At 37.8% G+C, this 24,902-nt stretch overlaps 1 protein-coding gene and 1 pseudogene across 13 annotated transcripts in view; one reads left to right on the top strand and one right to left on the bottom strand.

Annotated features, from left to right (window-relative positions):
• Positions 1-24,902, top strand: part of ANKS1B (ankyrin repeat and sterile alpha motif domain containing 1B) — a 1,096,782-nt gene that overhangs the window by 37,702 nt on the left and 1,034,178 nt on the right. The gene's annotated exons all lie outside the window — the stretch shown is intronic.
• LOC122472571 lies at positions 5,141-6,818 on the bottom strand (annotated as a pseudogene).

Raw genomic sequence — 24,902 nt, 5'->3', positions numbered from 1 at the left:
ATAATTTTCATGGTGTCTTTGTTAGCATAAGGCTTTTTCTAAGGAGCCAGATGTGCTCTGTAGACATTGTATAGGTGTTATACCAGTTACCTATTACCACAATAATGCTTCCTAACCAGCTACCCCCAAACTCATGTTTGTATGTTGTATTAAAAACATAATCATTTATCATTCATGCATCTACTCATTTAGGCTGAGCTCAGTCAGACGGGGGGTTTAGGTTTGGTGGCTAGGTGGATCTTATTCTCATTGCAGGTTATTGAAATACCAGTTGGCTGTGCTAGTACTGGTAAGACTTTACATGTTTCTGTCCTCCTTGGTGGAGTGATCTAGCCAAAGCATACTTTTATCATGCCCATGACAGAGGTGCCAGAGGGCAAGTGGAAACATGTCAGAGCTTTTTAAGGTATAGCCTTGGAACTGGCATATACTGTCATCTCTGCCTCATTCTGTTAGCTCGAGCAAGTCACATGGCCAAACCACAAATTAGGGGGTGGGAGAATATATGCTACTATAGACTGAATTGTGTGCCCCCGCCCCTGCCCCCCATTCCTATGTTGAAGACCTAATCCCCAGTGTAATGATATTTGGAGATGGGGACTTTGGAAAAATTTTTTAATGTTTATTTTTTGAGAGAGAGCGAGAGAGCGAGCAAGAGCAAGCCAGGGGAGGGGCAGAGAGAGAGGGGGACAGAGGATACAAGCAGGACCCATTTCCTTTTAAACATGCCTAAATCGTATGAGTTCTTCAAGGTCAGCTTAAAGACCACGTCATGAGTTTTTCACTTATTCGTGTCTCCAGTTACTTCCTAGTAAGAAGGCATCCTTTACCTCCATTGAATATCCATTAAAAATATTTTCAGGTATCATTCTCAAAGGACTACAGTATTTTTTAGATTCATTGTGTGTCTTAATCTCACAACAACCCAGTGATGAATTCCTCGTAGATGAAGATGCTTGAACAGGCCCTGTAGCTTGTAAGAAATCCTGTCATGACTGGAAGCCATGTGTCTTGCTTTGAATCCAGCATCCATTCCTCCATATCACAAGTGATGTTCATTTCCTTCCTACATGTTGTTTAAACACAAATAAACTGTGGTCCCTGTCCCAGTAGGAGCAACATCACATTGTGTCTAGTTCTCTCCTTATGTGTCTGGGTGTCTTAGAGGTGGCATGTACCAAGTGTTGCAGGAACCCTGAGGAGGCAGCATCTGAGGGCCAATGAGCAGTGGGAAGGGGACCTGCAGTGACTTCCCGGAGGAGGTACTTAATAAGTCTAGTTTTTTTTTTAATTTTATTTTTATTTTTTAAAATTTACATCCAAATTAGTTAGCATATAGTGAAACAATGATTTCAGGAGTAGATTCCTTAATGCCCCTTATCCATTTAGCCCATCCCCCCTCCCATAACCCCTCCATTCACCCTCAGTTTGTTCTCCATATTTATGGGTCTCTTCTGTTTTGTCCCCCTCCCTGTTTTATATTATTTTTGTTTCCCTTCCCTTATGTTAATCTGTTTTGTCTCTTAAAGTCTTTATATGAGTGAAGTCATATGATTTTTGTCTTTCTCTGAGTGACTAATTTCACTTAGCATAATACCCTCCAGTTCCATCCACGTAGTTGAAAATGGCAAGATTTCATTCTTTTTGATTGTGTGTGTGTGTGTGTGTGTGTGTGTGTGTGTGTGTGTATACCATATCTTCTTTATCCATTCATCCATCGATGGACATTTGGGCTCCTTCCATACTTTGGCTATTGTTGATAGTGCTGCTATAAACATTGGGGTGCATGTGTCCCTTCAAAACAGCACACCTGTATCCCGTGGATAAATGCCTAGTAGTGCAATTACTGGGTCGTAGGGTAGTTCTATATTTAGTTATTTGAGGAACCTCCATACTGTTTTCCAGAGGGGCTGCACAGCTTGCATTGCCACCAACAATGCAAAGAGATCCTCTTTCTCCGCATCCTCACCAACATCTGTTGTTGCCTGAGTTGTTAATGTTAGCCATTCTGACAGGTATAAGGTGGTATCTCCTTGTGGTTTTGATTTGTATTTCCCTGATGATGAGTGATGTTGGCATTTTTTCATGTGTTGGTTGGCCATCTGGATGTATTCCTTGGAGAAGTGTCTATTCATGTCTTTTGCCCGTTTCTTCACTGGATTATTTGTTTTGTGGGTGTTGAGTTTGAGAAGTTCTTTATAGATTTTGGATACTAACCCTTTATCTGATATGTCATTTGCAAATATCTTCTCCCATTCTGTCGGTTGCCTTTTAGTTTTTCTGATTGTTTCCTTCTCCTGTAGGAGCTTTTTATTTTGATGAGGTCCCAATAGTTCATTTTTGCTTTTGTTTCCCTTGCCTCTGGAGATGTGTTGAGTAAGAAGTTGCTGCCAAGGTCAAAAAGGTTTTTGCCTGCTTTCTCCTCGAGGATTTAGATGGGTTCCTGTCTTACATTTAGGTCTTTGATCCATTTTGAGTTTATTTTTGTGTCTGGTGTAAGAACGTGGTCCAGGTTCATTTTTCTGCATGTTGCTGTCCAGTTTTCCCAGCTCTACTTGCCGAAGAGACTGTCTTTATTCCATTGGATATTCTTTCCTGCTTTGTCAAAGATTAGTTGGCCATATGTTTGTGGGTCCATTTCTGGGTTTTCTATTCTGTTCCATTGATCTGGGTGTCTGCTCTTGTGCCAATAAGTCTAGTTTTGAAGGAAGACAATTCAGTGAGGCTGAGGAAAAGATAGAAATTCTGGACTGAGCCACAGGAACAAACTTGCAGAAAGGATAATCCCTAAGGCTAAGAATTCTCTTAGTAAGGTGGTTGTGGTTGAAGTCATAGGCACCTCTCACTTGATTCTGGAGCATGGAGAGGAGGTGAAGTCTGATGCTTAGAGGGGGAGCACTCTACTGCTCCAAGACTAGGGATTCAAGGATTAGTGAAGACAAAACCAGCTTGGGAGCAAAGGGTGAAAGGTCAAGAAAGGACTACCAAAGAAGGGGCATTTTTAGGTTGAAAGTTTAGAACCATGGACATCTAAAGCCAGAAGAGTGTAGAGAGGATTTAGTCTATAGTTTGCACTGGGCATGCCCTATTGTATGCTACATTTTTACAACAATTTTGTGCCTATAGTGGTATCAAATTTGTAATTAGAATGCTGTCCCTCGCAATTATCAAAAAGCTCTACTTAAATGGCCTTAAACAAAGAAGGGGATTTATTGGATCATGTAACTTAAAGACCAAAGAAAGGATGGGTTTCAGATGTAGTTGATCAGAGCTTTATTATTTTTCTTTCGTGATTCTCTCACCTCTGTCCTCTTTGATGTTGCCTTCATAATAAGCTGGCTTTTTGGTAGCAAAATGGCTGCTGCTGTTTCAAACCTCCCCTCAGTGTATCTTGCCACTCAGAAATGCCCTTTTTCCCATTAAATCAAGTCCTGGTTTCCTTCTGATAGGATTAACTAGGGTTCTGTGCCCATTCCTGAATCAAGTATCCTGATAAGGCAGATAATGATTATGGTGGTTCTTGAGGCCATTCAAGATTAACAACTCCTTTTGCTAGTGTTAGAGTTAATTCTATCTAGGTTGCTTGGCTGCTATACAACAGAAAGAATGGAATGGATGTTAGGGTGGCATTCTTCCATTTCCTCTGGAAGGAGTGTTTCTTGTTCTCCAGTGTATATTCTCCAGTTTCAAGTTCATGATGGATACTCAATAAATATATATTGAATGAATAAATCAAATATTTTATGTATTTTTTTGTCTTTTTACCAGCGTTTCTTGTTTCCTTTCTCTAGTTCTTTCCTGTTCTAAAAACAGTGATTTTATTTTTTGCCCACTTAATCCTTTCCCTCCTGCTAATGACATGTAACTCATGTAATCGTTCTGTATCCAAACAAAATCATTCTCCTTCTGCTATTCCTATCAAACTACTGTCCCATCACTTTCTTTCTTTCTTTCCTTTTCTTCATTGTCAGACTCCCACCATTTTCTTTTTCTTCACGGTCAGACATCAAGAGAGTGGTTTGCTCTAGCTGTCTTTTCTGCCTCATTATTCACTGATACCTCAACTTCTTGGAAACAGAATTTTTCCTTATCACTCTGCTACTCTCTCAAATGTCACTAATGCATTTGTTTTGTTCCCAAATCCAGTGATCTTTTTTCTCAGTCCTAATTTTCCATGATTTCTTTGCTGCACCTAGTATTGTTGATGGTCCGTGCCTCTGGAAACAGTTCCCCTAATCTTGATGGTCCTTCTCCTTCTGCCTCTCTGATTGCTGTCTTTTGTCTTGGTTTGGTTTGATTTACTGATAATTATTCCTCTTTTTAAATTTTCTGTGCCTTCCCCCATCTTTTTAATGTAGATATTTTCTAAGTTTCTACCTGTAACATCCTTTCTTACCTTTTCTAGCTTTGAACTTCAGCTCTCATGTTTATGCTAGATGTTTCCCACACTGTAAGACCTTACCTCTGTTGTCTTTTTCAGTCTTGAGTTTGTAACTGCCAGATGAACATTTCTACTTGGATATCCTATACAGTATGTCAAAAACTGCCCATATTTTCTTCCCTGCCTACCTTTTTCTGCTCTATTCTCTGAATGGTGTTCCATTCTCTTAGTCATCTAGACTAAAAATTTAAAGAGTCTTTGACTTCTGTTCTTCTTCATTCATTGTATTTTCGGTCAGTTTTCCCTACTGGAACAATTAAGGGAAACCATCAGCTCTTTGAGATAAAGGGCTATGGCTTATTTTTATTTCCTGTCTCCAGCTCCTAGCATGGTGTCTGGTAGGTACATAGTAGGTGCTCAAAAGGTGTTGGTCAGATAGGTTGATGTCACCCATGTAATATCTCTATGGTTATTACTATTGTTACTTTTTATTCCCACTGCTTTTTTTTTTTTAATTTTTTTTCAACGTTTATTTATTTTTGGGACAGAGAGAGACAGAGCATGAACGGGAGAGGGGCAGAGAGAGAGGGAGACACAGAATCGGAAACAGGCTCCAGGCTCTGAGCCATCAGCCCAGAGCCCGACGCGGGGCTCGAACTCACACCGCGAGATCGTGACCTGGCTGAAGTCGGAAGCTTAACCGACTGCGCCACCCAGGCGCCCCCCCCACTGCTTTTTAAAATTCCAGTTTAAGTCCTTGTTATTTTTGATCTGGACTCCTATAATGATCTTGTGATTGCCTTTGTTGTCTCTTTTTCTAATCTACTGTAAGTATTGCTTTTAGATATACTTTCTAAAGCACAGACCCAGTAATGTCACTGCACTCCTGAAAAACTTCAATGAGTCCTTATTAACAACCAAATAAAGTACAAATTTCTCAGTTTGCTTTTCGGGGACTTCTGCGGTTTGGCCCTAAATAATCTTTTCATCTTCATATCCCTTTCTTCTTTATTTTCTAGGCAAATTGTTACTTTCCTGCCTCTGTTACTCATTTATTAAAACAGATATTTTCTGAATATCTACCATGTGCCAGATGCTTTGCTAGAAACTGTAGAGAATTGAAAAATTGAAAAGTGCCCTTTCAGAACTTGAAGTCTATTTGGGGAGAGAGACATCAAATAAGTAATTACACATATAACTATTTCACTGCAAGGCTGTTTAAAAAAAAGCATTCATTCATTCATGGTTGAAAGGCATAATGTTAATGTCCAAGAAGGTAAAACAATCACCTCTGCAGCAGCAGGTCATTAACAACTGGTAATACATAGAGGTCAACAGCACCAGAGTTTAAAAAATTATCAACATAATTGAGGATCTCTCCACTATAGGATGGGGAGTTGTATTCACATTACCAACAATAGTCACTCCAAGAAATGCAAGCAGTCTCATCCACCCTCATTCAGAGGGTAGGTCAACTATGTTTGTCATGTAGATCAGCTACATTGTCACTGGAGACTGGAATCCAGCCATCCTCTTGGATATGTAGAGGTTGACTGCACCTCCTGAGTAGACATCTGTCTAGGTGGCTTGGTTGATGGCTCGATGGGCCAGATCATAGACCTGTTCCACCTCTAGGTCAGGAGGAACCCCGATCCATGACCTGATAAGCATACACAGAGCTAGAACCTACAGAGAAGGTGGATCCCAAGATCCAGTTTCCTTTACTGTTCACATAGTAGAGGCCAGGGCCTTTCTTATCCCAGCTACAGATTAGGGTGCCCATGGACAGTCCCATTTCTTTATACTGATATATCATCTTGACAAGCAGCTTGAAGGCAGCTGTTACCGAGATACATTCCTTGTTTTGAAGCTCATAGATTCAACATTGCTGAGCCAATAGGTGCTCCCAGAAGCTGCATGCTCAGCAGGTAGGGACTGGTCTCTATAACCTAACTTACTGCCTGGGAGGCTATATAGGTACCCATTGTGGCCTGAGAGTCTGTTGCAACAGTGACTGCATGTTGAAACTTGAAGGCCAGAGTGGTGATTCCATTATAGCATTTGTATTCTTGGCTCTTTTAGGGTACTCCAGTGGGGCGTGGCCAGGCTCAGGCCATTGCTGGGACTCCCTCCCTTTTTTTTTTTTCCTACCATAATGCTGCATATTCTGTGCTGTTTTTTAAAACCCAACTCAAATGTCCTTTCTTTGGTGATGCCTTTCCTTATCTCAGCTGGAATTCATTCTCCAACTTCTGATTGCACTTTATATCCTCTCATGATTCACCTGACTTTTTACTTTGTATTATTATATGTGAATATTCTTTCTCTTACAAGCTATTTGAACAGTGTGGAATTTGAAACACTTAAAAATTTGTTTTTAAATGTTTTTATTTATTTTTGAGACAGAGAGAGAGAGAGAGAGAGAGCGAGAGAGCATGAGCAGGGGAGGGGCAGAGAGAGAGGGAGACATAGAATCCAAAGCAGGCTCCAGGCTCTGAGCTGTCAGCACAGAGCCTGATGCAGGGCTTGAACTCATGGACTGTGAGATCATGACCTGAGTTGAAGTCGGGCGCTTAACTGACTGAGCCACCCAGGCACCCCAAATTTGAAACACTTTAAGTCACTCTTGATTATCTCAGTATATTTCTTACGGCAAGTTGGATGAATTAAATAAGTTGTATTGGGGGTCAGTTTTCTCACGTGTTTAATCCAAGAATCACTTTTTATTTTTTTAGGAATTATTAAACTTATTTGGCACACAGCTAGTTAGAAAATTAAATTCCAGTTAAGTTTGCCAATAATTATAACTTTTGGTTATTTACTGAAGTTTAAACAGATGATTTTTTAAAAATTTACTACATAATCTCATTTAATCTCCACAATAGACCTATCAACTAGATTTGGGAATTTTATTAATGTAGATTGCTGCAGTGTGGGGAGGACAGAAGAATACAATTTATTTTATTTTATTTTTTACATTTATTTAATTTTGAGAAACAGAGTGAGCCACAATGTGAGCGGGGGAGGGGCAGAGAGAGAAGGAGACACAGAATCTGAAGCAGGCTCCAGGCTCTGAGCAAGTGGTCAGCACAGAGCCTGATGTGGGTCTTGAACCCACGAACTGTGAGATCATGACCTGAGCTGAAGTCAGATGCTCAACCAACTGTACCACCCAGGCGCCCCCAGAAGAATACAATTTAAGCATAACATATAATAAGAAAATATGAGTAGGGGCGCCTGGGTGGCGCAGTTGGTTAAGCATCCGACTTCAGCCAGATCACAATCTCGCGGTCCGTGAGTTCGAGCCCCGCGTCGGGCTCTGGGCTGATGGCTCGGAGCCTGGAGCCTGTTTCCGATTCTGTGTCTCCCTCTCTCTCTGCCCCTCCCCTGTTCATGCTCTGTCTCTCTCTGTCCCAAAAATAAATAAACGTTGAAAAAAAAATTAAAAAAAAAAAAAGAAAATATGAGTAGTCTTTTTTGAGACACAGTTCTTGAGGTTATCAATTTGGCTGAATTTGTCTGCTAGATTTTTTGCTTCTACATTTTGATAACACACATCTAATTTTAGTTTCTTTATGGTATCCTGCTGATTTTCTCATATAGAAGTAGGGAGAACTCATTTATTTAGTGATGTTAATAATAACTGTGCTAACAATCAAGTATGCTTTAAATTGTCATACTTGTAACATGCAATTCTGACTACATATACTGTGTCTTTTCTTTTTGATTCTTGTAATAAAAACCATAGACAGTGGAAAGCATTGTTATGACTATGCCAAAGGGCATTAGTTTTTGCATGGAACTGACCCCTGCGAGGCTGTAACCTACAACTTTGATCTCATTAGCAGTATGTGATTACCATTCATCTAAATGGACTACATAGATGGGCCAAATACAGTTCACATTTTCATTCTTTTACCTAACTCCAGACTATATAAATGTTGAGTCTCAAACAGATAGTTAAGGGATAATTATATTTTGATGTATATTTATAAAACTCAAACCTATGAGATTGTTTCATGTAAATTTGTAGGGCAGCAACATGAATTCTTTAAGTCCTGTTTACTTTCAGCTTCATGTAAATGGTTTGGATATCGTGTGTACCACCCAAACTTGGCACTAATGTAGTCATTAGTTTATTGCTGCTCTGTGCACACCTGCATTTTGACTGTCATGGTATTTGATATCACCAAGGGGCAAAGGAGGTCCAGTGGGAATGTTTTCTTTCTGTTTTATGTAGGTCATGGCACTTTTGCTCTCTGTACTGTTTCTGTGCCATTAGAATGGTGAACTGGTTTGCAGGATATTTAAACAGTTTTTAATGAGGTACAGCATATAGTGAAGTGAAGTACACAAATCTTGGGTACAGCTCTGTGAACCCAGGTCAAGATGGAGAACATTTCCAATACCCTAGAAGGCTGCCTTATACCCTTTCCCAGTCAATGGGCGGCCCTTGAGAGGTAATTACTGTTGTGGCTTTTATCTTCATATTAGTTTTGACTTAGTTTGTTTTTGAAATTCATATAAATGGAATGCAGTTATACTAACTAGCCTTTTTTGTTTAGCTTGTTTTACTGATTTTATTTCTGAGGTTCATGCATGCTGCTGCAAATTGTAGTAGTACTTTTTAATTGTTGTGTAGTTTTATTGTATAAATATACCACAATTTATCCATTCTACTGTTGGTGAACAACTGGATTGTTTCTAATTTTTGGTTCTTATGAATAGTGTTTCCATGATCATTCTTGCACACATGTTTTGGGTGTGTATGTGTATATACTTTTGTATATGTACATAGATATGCATTTTGTTTGGCATAAATGTAGAAGTGGAATTTCTGGGTTACAAAGTGGGCATAATTTTAATTTTGCCAAATGCTGCTATATAGTTTTCCAGAAAACTTTTTTACAAATTTACACTTTAAAGCAGCAATGTAGGAAAGTGTCAGTACTCCACATCTTTGCCTACATTTGATACTGTCAACCTTTTGAATTTTTATTCTGGTGGGTGTGTCGTCATATCTCGTGTTTTAATTTGTATTTTCCCTGATGAATGATGATGTGGAGCACCTTTTCATATGCTTATTGGCCATTTGGATATCATCTTTTATGAAGTGCCATGTCATACCTGTTTCAGTTATTTATTGTTGCTTAAGTAAAAACGGTTTATTATTATTTTTTACAACTCTATGGGTTGACTTGGAGGTTCCTTTCCTGGTTTTGTCTGAGCTGTCTTATGCAGCTGCAGAACTAGGGGTGGTGTCTTTGGGTTGGAAGGCCCAAGATGGCCTTACTCCCTTGTCTGTCAGTTGTGTTGGCTTTGGCTAGGGCACCTTGTTTTTGTTTTTTGTTTTTTCCTATGACTTCTCATACTCTGGTAAGGAGTAGGGCTTCCTTATATGGTAGAATAGCGTTCTAAGAGGGTAAAAGTGGAAGGTGCAAGATCTCTTAAGACCTAGTCTTGGAAGTTATATAACCTCACTTCCACCGTATTTTTTTTTGATTAATGTGAGTTATGACCAGCCCACATTGGAGGAGCAGCTATGCCACATTGCAAAGGGGCAAATATACCGGAATAGGAATAATTTGTAGCTATATTTTACCACTTTTTCACAAAGTTTTTGATTATTTTTTATTGCATTATCTTATTGATTTATAGGAGTGTTTTATATATTCTGGATTCCAATCCTTTGGCAGATAGGTGTATTGTGAATATCTTCTACCTATCAGTAGTTTGGTTTTCTGTTTTTTCATAATGTCTCTTGATGTATAGAAGTTTTTAATTTTAATAAAATCCAATCTGCTAGTCTTTAATTTCATGGTAGTACTTTGGTGTCTAATTTCACTAGAGCTTTAGTAATTAATTTTAAATAATAGTGCTTCTAGGACAAGAAAAAGAATTATTATTATCTATAAAGCCATTTATTTTTTTCCCACTTATTTATTAAATTAGTAAACTATTGTAGGGTATTCATCAGGAAGTCAAGTACTTTTGAAATGTGTATTTAATGGAAAGTTGAGAGTTTGTTAGTTTCATGACTATTAATGAAAGTTAGTATGTTTGGGGTAGGTTTTTTATTTGATTACCTCATTCTGGGATGTAGACCTGGTTTAAATAGTAGATCTCAAAACAAATTTGAATCAGATATTTTCAAATTCCTTTGAACAGGCATAGAACTAGACTTACAAACAAAATCCTGTGCCTATGGGAGCCAGGCATTAGCTATTCTTTAATTTTAGGTAGCCTTTAAATTTTAATGTTTAGTCCTTTTTTTAAAAAGTTTATTTATTTTGAGAAAGAGAGAGTGTGAGCGGGAGGGGTGTGCAGAGAGAGGGAGAGAGAGAGAGAGTTCTAAGCAGGCTCTGCACTGTCAGCATGGAGCCCAATGTGGGGCTTAAATCCATGAATCATGAGATCATGGTCTGAGTCAAAACCAAGAGTTGGACACTTAACCAGCTGAATGATCCAGGCACCCCAGTGTTTAATCCTTTTAATATAAACTTTTTCCAGGAAAAACTATCTCACTGAAATTCTTCCTTCAGAGAGGTCTTCCTCTCCCCATTCTCCTACAGTAGATTATTTGTACCTACCTATATTACTAACTTATTATATTTTGTCTTGTTTGCTATTAGTTATTTCTAGCTTTTCTACCCTATAATAGTGTTATTCATGTAATACTTAACAAAATTATATGAGTGCTTATCATGTACACTGAGTATTGGCATCACATTGGTTAATGGGAGAGATGTGATTCCTACCTGTAGAGGATGTAGAGTCTACAAGAGATAATGTAAATAAATTTGTAGCATAGCAAGTACTGTAACAGGGAAAGTAAAGAATGTTATAAGAATGCGTAGAAGGGTTCCCTACCCTATACTTGGTGTTAAAGGGAATACTTTTTGGAGGAAGTGACATCTCAGGTAAGACCACTCACCAGTTAAGCAATAAGGTAAATGGACTGGATCATGCAGGACCATGTAAATTTTATAAAAGGAACTTGACTTCTTTCCAAGAATAATGGGAAGCCACTGAAAGACAGTGACATCATCATTCTTGTTTTGCTTACTATTGTTGTATGAGAAATTATGTAAAACTTAGAAGTTTAAAATGACTATTTTATATTGCTCATGTTTTTGTAGGTCAGTAATCTGTTACTGGACAGTAATCTGTGTGCTGGGTGTTCCTCATTTAAGGCTTTGTCACTTAGTTGCAGTCAGATGTCAGCTGGTGCTAAAGCCATATAAAGATGTAAGTGGGCTGGGATTTCTGATCTGGCCCACTCACATGGCTGCTAGTTGATCCTGGCTGTTGATGGACCATCAGTTTTGCTACATCAGATTCCCTACATGTGGCCTCTTGAGCATGATGTTTTTGGGGTAGTCAAGACTTTTTACATGGTGGCAGGCTTTGCTCAGAGCAAATGTCTCAAGAGAATCAAACAAAAGCTTCATGGGCTTTTCTGACCAAACTTGGAAGTTATAATAGCGTCATTTCTGCTGCATTTTATTGTTAAAAGCTAGTCATTAAAATTGAGCTGGCTTCAAGGGGAATGGACATAGACCACACCTCTTGATGGGAGAGGTGTCAAAGAGGTGTTTAAAAGATACAGACATGTTTTAAAACCACCATGTCTTTCCAGTGGCTACAGATTATTTATAATTCTCTCAAATGCAAAATTTATTCCCTCCAAAGTCCTCTTCCATCTTAAAGGATTATTTATTCTGGCATGAGCTCAGGATCCTCTTATCTAAATCAACTCTATGTGCACATGAGTCTCCCAATGTGCCATCTTTCATATATGGTTTCTTTTGATATGAAGACCTGTGAACCAGAAGGATGTTATCTGTTCCCCACAGTAGTGATTTAGGGGTGAGACAACCACAGTAGACACCCCCATTCTAAAACGGGGGAAATGAGAGGTACAACATAGTAATCATGAGACCATTGCAATTTTGAAATCCAGCTGGGAAGATGTTGCCAGTTTTGTGATTAGTGTTCAGTACTTCCCATGAGAAATTGTTCTCCACTGGGGCACTTGGGTGGCTCAGTTGGTTAAGTGTCTGACTTTAGCTCAGGTCATCATCTCATGGTTCGTGGGTTCATGCCCCGTGATGGGCTCTGTGCTGACAGCTCAGAGTCTGTGTCTGTCTGTGCTGACAGCTTCAGATTCTGTGTCTCTCTCTTCTCTCCATCCCTCCCCTGCTCGCACTCTGTTTCTCTCCCTTTCAAAAATAAACAAACATTAAAAAAAAAAAAAAAAGAAAATGGTTCTCCATTGCTCTTGGTTCTGCCATTTGGGTTCTTGATGCTTGGTTTTGAATCATTCTTTCATTTCCTTAAGAAATGCTATATGTCTGCATTTGGGTAGCTTTCTTGGCCTGCTTCCTACCTATAGAAGTTTGGGTATCCAAAGGCTTCTTTTCATTTTGTACTTACTCCATCTATTTAAGTTTCAGCTGGGAATACCTTTGTTAATACAGTTCCTGTAAGAGGTTTTTGCTTTTTTGGTGGATTTAAGTGGAGTCTACTCCGTTAGGTAAAAGTCACAACCTCTTCAAGCCAGGCTGTCTTTATCTTGGGTTACTTGTGAGGCTGCTAAGGGACCTGGCCAATGCTACGTGTTTTTGATTTTTGTTACATCACTTTTATACTAACCTTTTTTCTGGTTGCTATTGCTGTCTACCTACCAAATTACCTAAAACAATTATTTAAAGTAACATTTTGTTTGACTCACATTTTTGTGGTCAGGTAGTTGCAGTCAGATGTTGGCTATGGTTATCTGTATGGTTGTGGTCATTTGAAGGCTCAGCTGGATTAGTTGACCAAGATTACTTAAATAGCTGGCAGATGATGTTGGACAGTTGCTCAGCTGAGCAGTGCTTATTTATGTTCTCTCCAATGTGGCAATGTCAGAGTACCTGGATTTCTTATGGGACTCTAGAGCGAGTGTCTCAAAAGACTCAGAAAGAAGCTGTGTGACTTTTTCTGACCTTGTCTCAGAAATCATACAGTGTCACCGCTGCTGCATTCTCATGGTTATAAGCAACCTATTAAGGCTGACCCAGATTCAAGGGGAGAGCACATAGATCCTACTTCTCAATGGGAGGAGTTTGAAAGAATTTGTAGATATGTTTTAAAACATGTTAATTCCACGGTTACCATAATCATAGCATAAACTTACTGAATGGTGACAATGTATCAGACATTTTGATGAGTATTTTACGTGAATTCTCTTATTTACTTTTTACCACAACCTTACGAATTTTTTCTTTTTATGATTTTATAACCATTTTGTAGATAAGGAAATAGAAGTTGGGGAGGTTAAAGGACTTGCTCAGGATCATACAACTAATAAATTATAGACTCTAGAGTCACACTAAGTTCTCTGTGACCCAAGTCCACAGGCTTAAGCATTGCTAAATTGGCAAATTACTGTAAGTAGAACAGAACTATGTTTTAGGTAGCTTGTTCCTGGAAGCAGGAAGACTAGTTAGGAAGCTATTACTACCATCGGGTGCTTATTTTATCTATTTTTATACAAGGTAAGCAATAGAAGGGATGGAAAAAAGTGGGAGAGGGAAGGTATGTATTATTAAATATTTGTAGGAAAGATACAATATTTTAGGTCAGATAATTTTTGTGGGTATAATGATTTTCAATAACTATTTGTTGTTGGTTAATATTACTGACCATCTTCACCCTTCTTCATTTCTCGTCTACCATAGTGTTCATTCAAGGAGTCACACAGATCCCTAGGTCTGCTGTATAACTAGTATATGATCTTGGTAATTTAAAGATAGAGTAAAAATTGTTAGGTTTTCTTCTTTTCTCTACCAAAGGCAGATTTTTCAGCCACTTATTAGACTTGAGAAAAATTTGAGAATTACTCTCAGGAGTTGACAGACTATAGCTTATAGTTTGAATCTAGCCTGTAGCTTGCTTTTTGTAAATAAAGTTATACTGGAACACAGCCATATCCATTAATTTACATATTCTCTAAGACTCTTTTTATGCCATGATGTTGCATAGCTCTAGCAGAGACTATGTGGCCCCATGATGCTTAAAATATTTACTACCTGGTGCTTTACAAAAAAGTTGTAGACCCTTGTTCTGTATAATGCAAAACCTATTTAGTTAACTCTCTTGAATATGTGGGGTGCTTAGTGCGGGTCAGGGCATAGTTGTGAGACAGAATGGCCATGTATGTCATTGTATATCTTAGTAGCAGAGATCAGTGATTAAGTCAATTATTGGTGTATATCACGGGTCTAAAAAAGCAAAGGTTCAGAGGCCTCTAGAAAGTATTCCAGCAAATATGATAGAACTGTCATTTTAGGCTGAGTTCAGTTACTCTACTTGTTTTGTACTATGGGCTGGATTTACATGAGTGTGGTTTACCAGGTTACTAATCACTAGAAGTAGTAGGTGAGAGACCCATATGTGACTCTTGCCCTTCACTAAGGTGAGAATAACTATCTGTAGGTTATTCTTTATTTGCTCTATTTAAAATTTTTTATTTTAGAAAGCCTTACAGATATTTTCATTTTGGTTTGTTTTTGGCCTCTCTCTGCTGGTTTTTAACAGTGTTACATTTAGTGCCTCATTATATCTAGGAGATACATTGGTTTACATTACTGTGCATTTGATTTAATCTCATGCCCTATTTAGGACATTGTTGTTTAAGCCGTAGGACTGACCTAGATGTTTGCAAGCAGAGCATTCAGAGAGAGATACCTTGAGGCACTGTGGAAGTACGCAGATCAGGTTATGCTTTGCACACTCATCTCTGGTTGTGTCCTCAGGCTTTATTTAGAGTAAATGTATATTCTTTCTAATTATTTTGTTTTTATTTGCTGCAATTTGGAAATGTGATTATGCATTTACTAATGTTATAGGAATGGTTTTCTCAGACAACCAGAATGTTTTATCTACCTGAAGTGTCAGTGAAAGTACTTCTTAAGTGTTAATGATTTACAAAAAAAGCCTGTGTGTGTGTATATAATTGAAAGAAATAAATAACTCTCTTAAATATATAAAGTTAATTTTATTAGCTGACCATTTGGAAATAGGTTATTGATTCACTTTTGCTATACTCAGAAAGATGAAATGATAGAATGTAGTGAATCTCCTTTTGTAAAGGCAAAAACTACTCTAAGCATATATTTTGTCACGCATTTTGTGTTTTACAATAAGTAACTAACTTTACTCTTTAAAAAGTGAGCATTAGGGTCGCCTGGGTGGCTCCATTGGTAGAGCATCTGACTCTTGATTTTGTCTCAGGTATGATCTCATGGTTTGTGAGTTTGAGCCCCATGTTGGGCTCTTCGCTGACAGTGCAGAGCCTGCTTGGGATTCTCTCTCCCCCTCTCTCTGCTCTTCCCTAGTGTGTGTGCGCATGCTCGTTCTCGCTCGCTCTCTCTCGCAAAATAAATAAATGAACATTTTTAAAAAGTAAGTGTTAAATAAGTACAGTGACAGTTGAGTACTTTTCCTTCTTCTCGCTGTTAAAAAATCTTGTTAATTGTTTTTAGTGACATTTATTGTCCTGATAAAATTGTGCTAGTCTGTAACTTGTACTCTTTGTGACAAAAATTTGTGCTACAGTGAGCCTGTGATGATGGGACTTCTGAAAAAGTGATAGTAAGAACCTTCACATGGTAGTAGGCTTACTTTCTCTATGTAAAATGAATGCATGCCCCCAAACAGGGCCTCATTTCATTTAAGAAAAGGTGGTTTAAAAAAACAGAGCTAAATATGTGAGGTGATGGATATGTAATAAATTTGATTGTAGGAATCCTTTTATCATCATGTTGTACACTTTAAATAGCTTACATTTTGTCAGTTATACTTCAATAAAACAGAAAAAAATATAAGCAAAGATGGCTTTTAGACAAGAAAGAAAATAGCTATATTTTACTAGGAGCTGTATGTTTTTACTATTTGCGTAAGTGGGAATGAGAGTTTTTTCTACACTTTAAGCTGGTCATCTCTACCAGGCTCTGTGGTGCCCTTTGACCCTTCACATTTGACATTCATCCTTAATAGGCCTGGTGGCTCATTCTGATGATTTAGTCAGGAAGTGGAAGCTGGTTGCTGTCTGAGAATAGCAGCTGATCTTTAGTTTTTGAACTGTTAATTGGGTAATCAGCCTGGTCCTTTTGGCAATATTGGCAACAAATTGGAGTTTGCTTTTTACAAGAGTGTGACTGTGAAACTGATTCTACTTTTCGGTTTCATTTTACCAGTGGTGACTTGATATTTAGGATACTTGCCTCTTATGTGAGCAATTTGAATAAGAATGAAGATATATTAGTTTATCTATTGCTCTGTAACAATATTACCATAAACTTAGTCCCTTTAAACAACATGCATTTATTGTCCCACATTTTCTGTGGTCCCTCTACTGGACTCACAAAGGTGAATCAAGGTGTTTGCCAAGGCGTAGTTCTCAGCTGAGGCTTGACTGGGAAAGGAACAGTTTCCGAGTTTACTCAGGTTGTTGGCAGAATTTAGTTCGTTTTATTGTAGGACTCAAGGCTTTAGTTTCTTGCTGGCTGTCAGCCAGAGGTCGGCTTCAGCTCCTGGCACTAGCCTCCTATAGTTCCCGGTCACGTGGCATTCTGACCATGGCCACTTGTTTCCTCAAAGCCAGCAAAGGAGAGAGTCTCCATCAAGATGGGTGCTACCTACAATAGTATGTAACATAATCACATACTTAAGTGCAGATAATCATGTATATTCTGTCATTTTTACCAAATTCTTTTGGCTACAAACAAGGTACAGGTCCTGCCCACACTCAAGGGGAGAGGGTCATACAAGGACGGGAATACAAGAAGTTGGGGATCATGGGGATCACCTAAAGGGTCTGTGTGCTACAGAAGGGAAAGGAAAATTGGGTTTTCTTTTCACTTACTATAAATAACTTGAGGTCAGGATTCATGTTTGATTCTTCCTGTAATTTTTCCTCTCCACTATCACCCACCTACTAGACAGTGTCTTACACTTAGTAGGGACTCATTTGGTATTTGTTGGCTTAATTACTTAATGCTATGAAACTGCTACTAAAAAAAGCTGAAACTCTTGTACTTGATCTGACAATCTGTTTGCAAATTGAAAGCCATTGTGTATAAGCCAAGACTATTAAAATGTTAATTATTGCTAGCAATGTGTGACATTTTATCATCTCTACCATCAAACAGTAATTTTTAAATTTTTTAAATTATTTAGTTTTTTAAACAGTAATTTGTAATAAATACTGCTTTTCTTGGAAGAAGACATACTAGTGCTCTGGTTAAAATTGGAGAATACACAGGCTCCAGACTGGCTCAGTTGGTAGAGCATGTGACTCTTGATCTCAAGAGTCGTGAGTTCTGGCCCCACATTGGGTATAAAGTTTACCTAAAAAAAATTAAATAAAAAAAATGGAGAATACAGATCACCTTGTTAAATTAGTATAGCAGTGGTAGTGGCTGTCTGAGAAGATCTAGAATCTTGTTATGAGAGACTAATAGTTGTATAAGGTGGCCTTCTTTTCATGGTGTTCTACTTCTTTGTCTATCAGCATGTTTGCCTTCTAAATCTAAATAAACCTTTTCATTTTGTCTATGAGAAAAATATAAGCTGCCAGATCAAAGAAGTCAGTATTTCTAACTCTAAGGCTTGTGCTCGTAAAGAATCACATTCAGCATTGTAGAGATATTAATTACGTATATACTTAATGATCCATATTGCCCTAGAACATAGAACTAACATTTTGCATATTAGCAATTCTTTCTTGGATAGATAAGATGGAATACCTAAAATTGCTTTGATTTTAGCATTTTAGTTAGGTAGCATGAACTAACACGAGACAAGGGAAATAAAAGCCAATAATGGGAAAATATACAGCAAAGACTCTAGGTTTTTGTGGAGTCAGGCAAGTCCTTAATAAATTCAGTATTAATCTAATGGTAACAGAGAAGCCAGCCAGGAATCACTGCATTCAGAGGTAGGAATAGTTCATATTGAATTAAAGACTGAGAGAGGAATGGATATTCCAGTTAGTAAAATGGCTATATAAGAAGTGACTACCATCAACAAAGAATAGACAGTTACCAAATGCGGGAAGATTCTTGGTTGCAACTGTGATTATGTATACACGTTTTACAAGCAGCAGTATCTTTGGGAACAGAAAAATAGCAGGGAAAACTAGCTGGATTTTGGTGTATAGCCCTAGAGAATTTTTATTCTCAGCTTCTATTACCATCTGTGTTAGGCAGAATTCTAAGATGTTCCCGAAGATTCTTACTCTCTGATGTACAAGTCAAGTATAATCCCCTTCTCTTGAGTTGCTTCTGTATAATCTTCTTTGTGTGCTGGCAGAACTTGTGAATATGTGAATATGATGAATTATCACACCTGTGATCAGGTTACAAATCAGTTGACTTTAATCAAAAAGGATATTATTATTATTTGAGAATGGAGTCAGTCTCAACCCTGCAAGAAACTAAATTCTGCCCACAACCAGTGATCCTGGAGGAGGACCCCACAGTTTAGATGAAACCATAGCCCTGGCAGATACTTTGATTTCAGCCTAATGAGTTCCTGAGCAGAGCACCAAGCTAACAGGGACTCCTGACCACAGAAACCATGAGATGATAAATTTATGTTGATTTGAGGCTCTAATTATATGGTAATTTGTTATGCAGCCATTTAGAAAAAGAATATGGCACCTTCTATGTGACTTAAGTTTCTAAAGGAGTACGTTCCTAAACGTATGTTCTAAAGGAGTACGTTCCATGCCCCATCCTTTCCCAACGTTGTGTCTATACTCAGTTATTTTCTTTCCTGGAATGATTTCTGTTATATATCTATTCTACCCATCATTTAAGGCCCATCTCACATACCATCTCCTTGTTGACAGTTTCCTCATTTCCATAGATGGATCATTTTTTTGTCCTCTGAATCTCCAGTATACTTTGTATCTTTTTCATGTAACTTACATATTTTACTTTCATTGGAGTTATTTGTATTCATGGTTTATGCTTTTTATTTTAAATTTGCTTGTTGAATTGAATTGAACGTGCATACATTCAAATATTCCATAAGATGAAAGAATATATAATGAAGAGTTAGTGTTCTTAGCCCAATTCACTGTCCCTCAGGCCTCTGGTCCAGAGGCAACTTCTTTTCAGTTTTAAGTGTATCCTCTATAAAGGTTCTATACATAGGCAAGCATATATGTTTACATGCTCTTCCTCCTTTATATATACATTCTTTTCTCCCATTGTGAGATATATGAAGAATCCATGACTTTTCCTTCTTGTATTAATCTGCTGAGGCAACTAAGTATTTAAGACTTACTGAATTTATTCTTTCCCACCAAACCTTTCATTGATGTTACCTATATTAACTCTAATCTCATTTTGACAGACTCTTTGATTAAAATGCTTTTGTTAGTAGCGTCCAAAACCTTTCTGAACATTTCATTGTTTAGGTTGAATGCCGTATATCACAAAATGCCAAAGGCTTATAACTGTAAAACATATTTACTGGATTAGAATCACATGGAAAAATATTTATGAATTGGATATTAATATTAGCAGGTGCATCCTTTCTATCCTCTCTGATAATCCCTTTGCTACTCTCTTGGCAGAGTGTGTGAAGTGTCTTAATGGGGATGGGTTTGGGAATACTGCAATAGAATAAAGGGTTTTCAATTTATATATGAATTTCAGTTCTTTGAACTGAACTTGAGATATTATATTTATTACTTGTTCTCAGGATGCTGTTGGGAAAGTGAAGCTGCTAACATTTCCTGAAATTCTATAAAATGAAAACATAGACTACCTAACCTTTGTGATCTGTGTGCATGATTCTGGGGCCTTGTATTTTGTTAAAGCTTTTAGTAACTTGTTTACCTCTCAGCATCTAGTTGTTTCAGTTGCCTTATTAAAAGTATTGACTACTTCCAAGCTTGCTTTTTTTCTCTTACCCATTCTCAGAGTATCTGATTCTCTTTCCTTTTGGTGAAATAAGAATGAATGAGAAAGAAGCGATCCCGAGAGTGCACAAACCCTTCGTGACTAAGTTCTTATCAAGTTTATTTTTGAAGTGCATATGTGTGTTTGCTTCTTTCTCTTTTATGTTCTCTTTAGTCACAGTTGTGCTGCTTAGCACATCATTCAGGAAAATATATAGGGATTGAGATTAGAGAAATCAGCCATTAAAACCATTGTTACCAACTTCATAAAATAGCAGATGGTTACAGACTTTGAATTCAGTTGAATTGAGTACTGAAGGTTGTGTGTTTATTTGAATTTTAGTTATCCAAGCCACCATCTTTCCTATTGCATAAGATGAGATTGATCTTGTTGAGGAGGAAATTCAGGGCCAGTTTATTTTTGATATGACCTGTGTATTAATAACCACTTCATAATTAAATGCTTTTTCTGTAACAGGGATTCTATGTTATATAAGAAGATAGTAGATTTCAGCTTTTATCTGACTCACTAAAGCACACTAAATTTAAAACTTTACTGAGAAGATATTGATGTCTTCATTCTGTAAATATGTATATTTTTCCAGAAAGATTCAGAGATTATGGGATTTTTATAGTATTTTTTGTTACGGTATTTTTATATAGCATTTTTAATGGGATCTCATAGTATTCTTCAGGGAACATAGAGCTCATCATGGTTTCTAATTGTGCTTTCTGATTTGGTAAGTTCCTTATAAATACAAGCAAAGAGAGATCCGTCTTGAGTAAATTTTGCATTTGAAGAGCCTCAGTGTTAATGATGTTTTTAGGGCAAATACTGAATACATTTAATTTTTTGAAAAATATAAATTTATGGAAAACAGATTGTATAAAATACTTGAAGTTAGTTTGGTTGTGTTTAATTCACTTATATAAATTTCCATAATGATTTGCACACAGGGATTTACTGTGTCTTCTCTGGTTGCAGTTGCCTGGAACCTGATTCAAACCAGTTTAGAACAAAAGGGAATTTATTGACTGCTATAACTGAGACAGAGAGAGGCAGGGTAAGGCTAAGCTTCAGGAGTGAATGGGACAGGGGAATTGGGTATCATCAGTGGGGCTCTTTTTCTCAGCTTTTGCATTTACTTCGGTGTGTTTGCTTCATGCTCTTAAAATTCTGCATTCTAGTTCTAATCTAATGCTGATTCCTGCACATGGCTGCTAGCAGACAAGGACTTCAATCAACTCTCTTCAGTTTCTAAAAAAAAAAAAAATATCTCCTATACATGTAAGGCTTCTGATTGGCCCAGCTTTGATCAGATGTTCCTCCTCCGCACCAGCCAAACAACTGTGGCCTGGAGAGTTGGCAGTCTTTTCAAGAAGATGCCAGCTCATATTCTAACTACATAATTACAGAGATGGGGTAGGAATATTTTTCAGAAGGTAGTGGGATGGCAAGAATGGAGAAGAGGAAAAGAGGAGTTAATACCTTTCAAATGTAGTAGCTGCTTAGGGGAAGGCTTTCACGGGGAAGTGGGCAATAGGGAGATCACTGAAGGTGTTCTACAGAGAAATAGAACCAACACGCACACACACACGCGCGCACACACACACACACACACACACACACACACACAAAGAGAGGGGGGGTGGGGAGAGAGATGGATTGATTTGTAATAAGGAATTATTTTATCATTATGGTGTCTGACAAGTTCCAAGATCTGCAGAGTGAGTTTGAAGTAGTTTACCTTTTTCTCAATGGGCTGATTAGCCTGTCCCTTCAGGATACTCTTGACAAAGCTTAACATTGAACCATTGGACACAAGAGAAATATTTATAGGGTGCAGCTCCAGTATGACAACACAGGACAAAGAAGGGTGGATTCAGAGCTAATGGACAATAAATTGATAACTAGCACACTCCAGAACCAATACTTATTTCAGTTTTTTGGCTTGGGATCCCTAGACCATGTGTGAAAACCTTTTCGTTTTTTCCAGGACCCAGGCTGAGGCAAGGGTTTTTTTTGTTTTTTGTTTTGTTTTTGTCTTTTCCCCATATTCTGGTGTGGCAGTGATACCCAAGCAGGTAACCCTTTGAAGGTACCAGCTTTCTGCAGAGATTTGGTTCTTATCTAGTCAAAAGCTGTAAAAACCTATGCCCACTGGTTACCTAACTGGAAAACCTCCCCAAGGTAACCATAGGTAAGCTCTCAAGTTCATTACTCTGGTTACCAATTGTATCTTTGTTATTGACCCCTAGGGATTTCAGCTACACTCTTGTGAGTTCCTGGCTCCTAGTTTTATATTCATATAGGGTTTTATTTATTTTCTTTGTCGTATTTCTGTTTCAGTGTAAGCCTTTCTCCAGCTACCCTCCTACCTTTTGTCGTGACCAACAATGGTATTTATTCTAGGTGCTGAGGATACAACTTACTAATAAAACAGGCAAATCACGTCTTCTCATGGAGCTCACCTTTTTAAATGGCAATCATGCTATGAAGAAAAGTGAGCAGGGATAAAGACATTAAGGTAATGGGGATGCTGTTTCACAGAAAGAGGTCAGGTTAGTCCTTGCTGATATGGTATTTGGTAGGGTAATATCAAAGATTTCAGTATTAATGATACATTTGTGTAATGAACAGCTCATCTTGGTGTCCTAAGCAATGTTAACTCATAAGCTGAGCTGAGAAACTGGATATTGCTGCAGTACCTCAAATATTAATGTAAGTGTAAAAAAGATGATAGGAAAATATCCTTAGAATATTTCCTTGAGTACTGTCAGCCTTTAATATTTCCTATTATAAATGCTGCCTTTGTGAATAATAAATGAATCTATAAGATAATGCACCAAGCAGTGCTTCTGACATGCCTTATAAACACATCATTTCCCCCTAAAGTCTCTGGCTCCTCCTTTCTTTGTGAATGGCCCACCACTATCTTTCTTATTGTTTATGCCATTTGATTGCTTTTCCTTCATTCAGCATGCACTTAAGTACCTGCTTGTGTTAGGCACTAAGAGTTAAGGCAGGAACTAGTATGAGGTAAGTGAGGTATTTGCCTGGTGTGTGAAATTTAAAAGAGTGCCAAAAAACTCTGTGATCAAGGCAAATAATATTAAAAAAAATCAAAATGTATGTGGAAAAAAATCCATGATGAACAAAGTATCAAACTTAAAAAAAAAGGAGATTCAACCTTACATTGGCATGAACCCAGAAGTGAGTTCCTTACTTTTCTCACCTTTCTCACAGTTCTGGCCCTGCTGACAGTATAAAGAGAATAAACTATAATCTCTGCCCATAGTGAACTCACCAGTATGAGGAGAGAGATGTGTGAATAAAAAAGTATGGAAATAAAATTCCACTAAGGTAGATATAAAATAAGGGTTCAAACTAGAAGACATTTCTGCTAGGGGGATATAAGAATTATAAGAGAACCCAAGTCATCCTAGATGTCTTTCTGTCTTAACTTTTAGAAAGTTTTGGTCTCCTTTCAAAATCCCTTTTGAATATGTCATTTCTTCTTGTCTATCTCTGTCACAAATGGTACTTCCTTAGCTCTTTTCTCTCCTGGATTATTCCTAACTGGCTTACTGCCAGAAAGTCTTTTTTAAAACACAGATCCGATCATGACCTTCTTCTATTTAAAAATCCTTTAATGACTACCAGTCACCGTCATTATAAAAGCTTGGTATCCAGAGTGTTTAATGATCTACCTCTGCCTTTATCTTGGCTTTCTCCTATGGATTTAGACTTACCAAACTTGATATGGTCCTCCAAATGGCTTTGCGTATGCCATCTCCTCTTCTTGGAATGTTCTTACTTCTCTTCTTTTCCCAGTTAACTTCTATTCACACATTAACACTCAGAACAGATACTACATTCCTAGTTTACATATCTATGTTTTTGGTGCCTAACACATACAGGTATTTGATATTTGTAAAATAGCTAGATCAGCCTTGGTGAGAGAGGGTGAATGCTTTTGTGCCAGTGCATATCCACTATCCCTGCCACCTTGGCTATTCTCTTCACATGTCTACTGTGTTAACCTTGAAGTAGCCAAGGATAAAGGCTGACAGACATTCATTGGATGAGTCATCTTTGCTTCATCTACTATAGGTGCTTTGTTGGGTATTTACACTTTGTGTCCACTCTTACAGAATCATCTACTCAACTCTTTTTTTTATTTAGTTCTTTTTTTAAACTGTATTTAAAAAATCTTTTTTTAGTAATCTCTACCCCAACATGGGGCTTGAACTCACAACTCCAAGATTAAGAGTCACATACATGCTTCTCTGACTGAACCAGCCAGGCACCCCTACGTGACTCTTTTTTAGACCTCCTTGTGTCTGATCATTTATCATTGCTCCTTCTAGGCCCTTGATCAGTTAGCAGAACCATTAGTCACTGCCCAAGAATTCATATATATCCTTACCAACCCCCTTCTTTCTTATGTAGACTTTGTTGAAGCTCTGCTTGATGGTAGTATTTCCTTTCACCTCTGTCCTTTAGAACAGTGCAACCCAAACTGGCCATGCAGAGGACTTTTTTGTTTTGTTTTTAGT

Source organism: Prionailurus bengalensis, chromosome B4 (genome assembly GCF_016509475.1).
Source record: "Prionailurus bengalensis isolate Pbe53 chromosome B4, Fcat_Pben_1.1_paternal_pri, whole genome shotgun sequence".
Classification (NCBI taxonomy): domain Eukaryota; kingdom Metazoa; phylum Chordata; class Mammalia; order Carnivora; family Felidae; genus Prionailurus; species Prionailurus bengalensis.
Note: the sequence above shows the minus strand (reverse complement) of the source record. Positions and strands in the feature narration are given on the sequence as shown.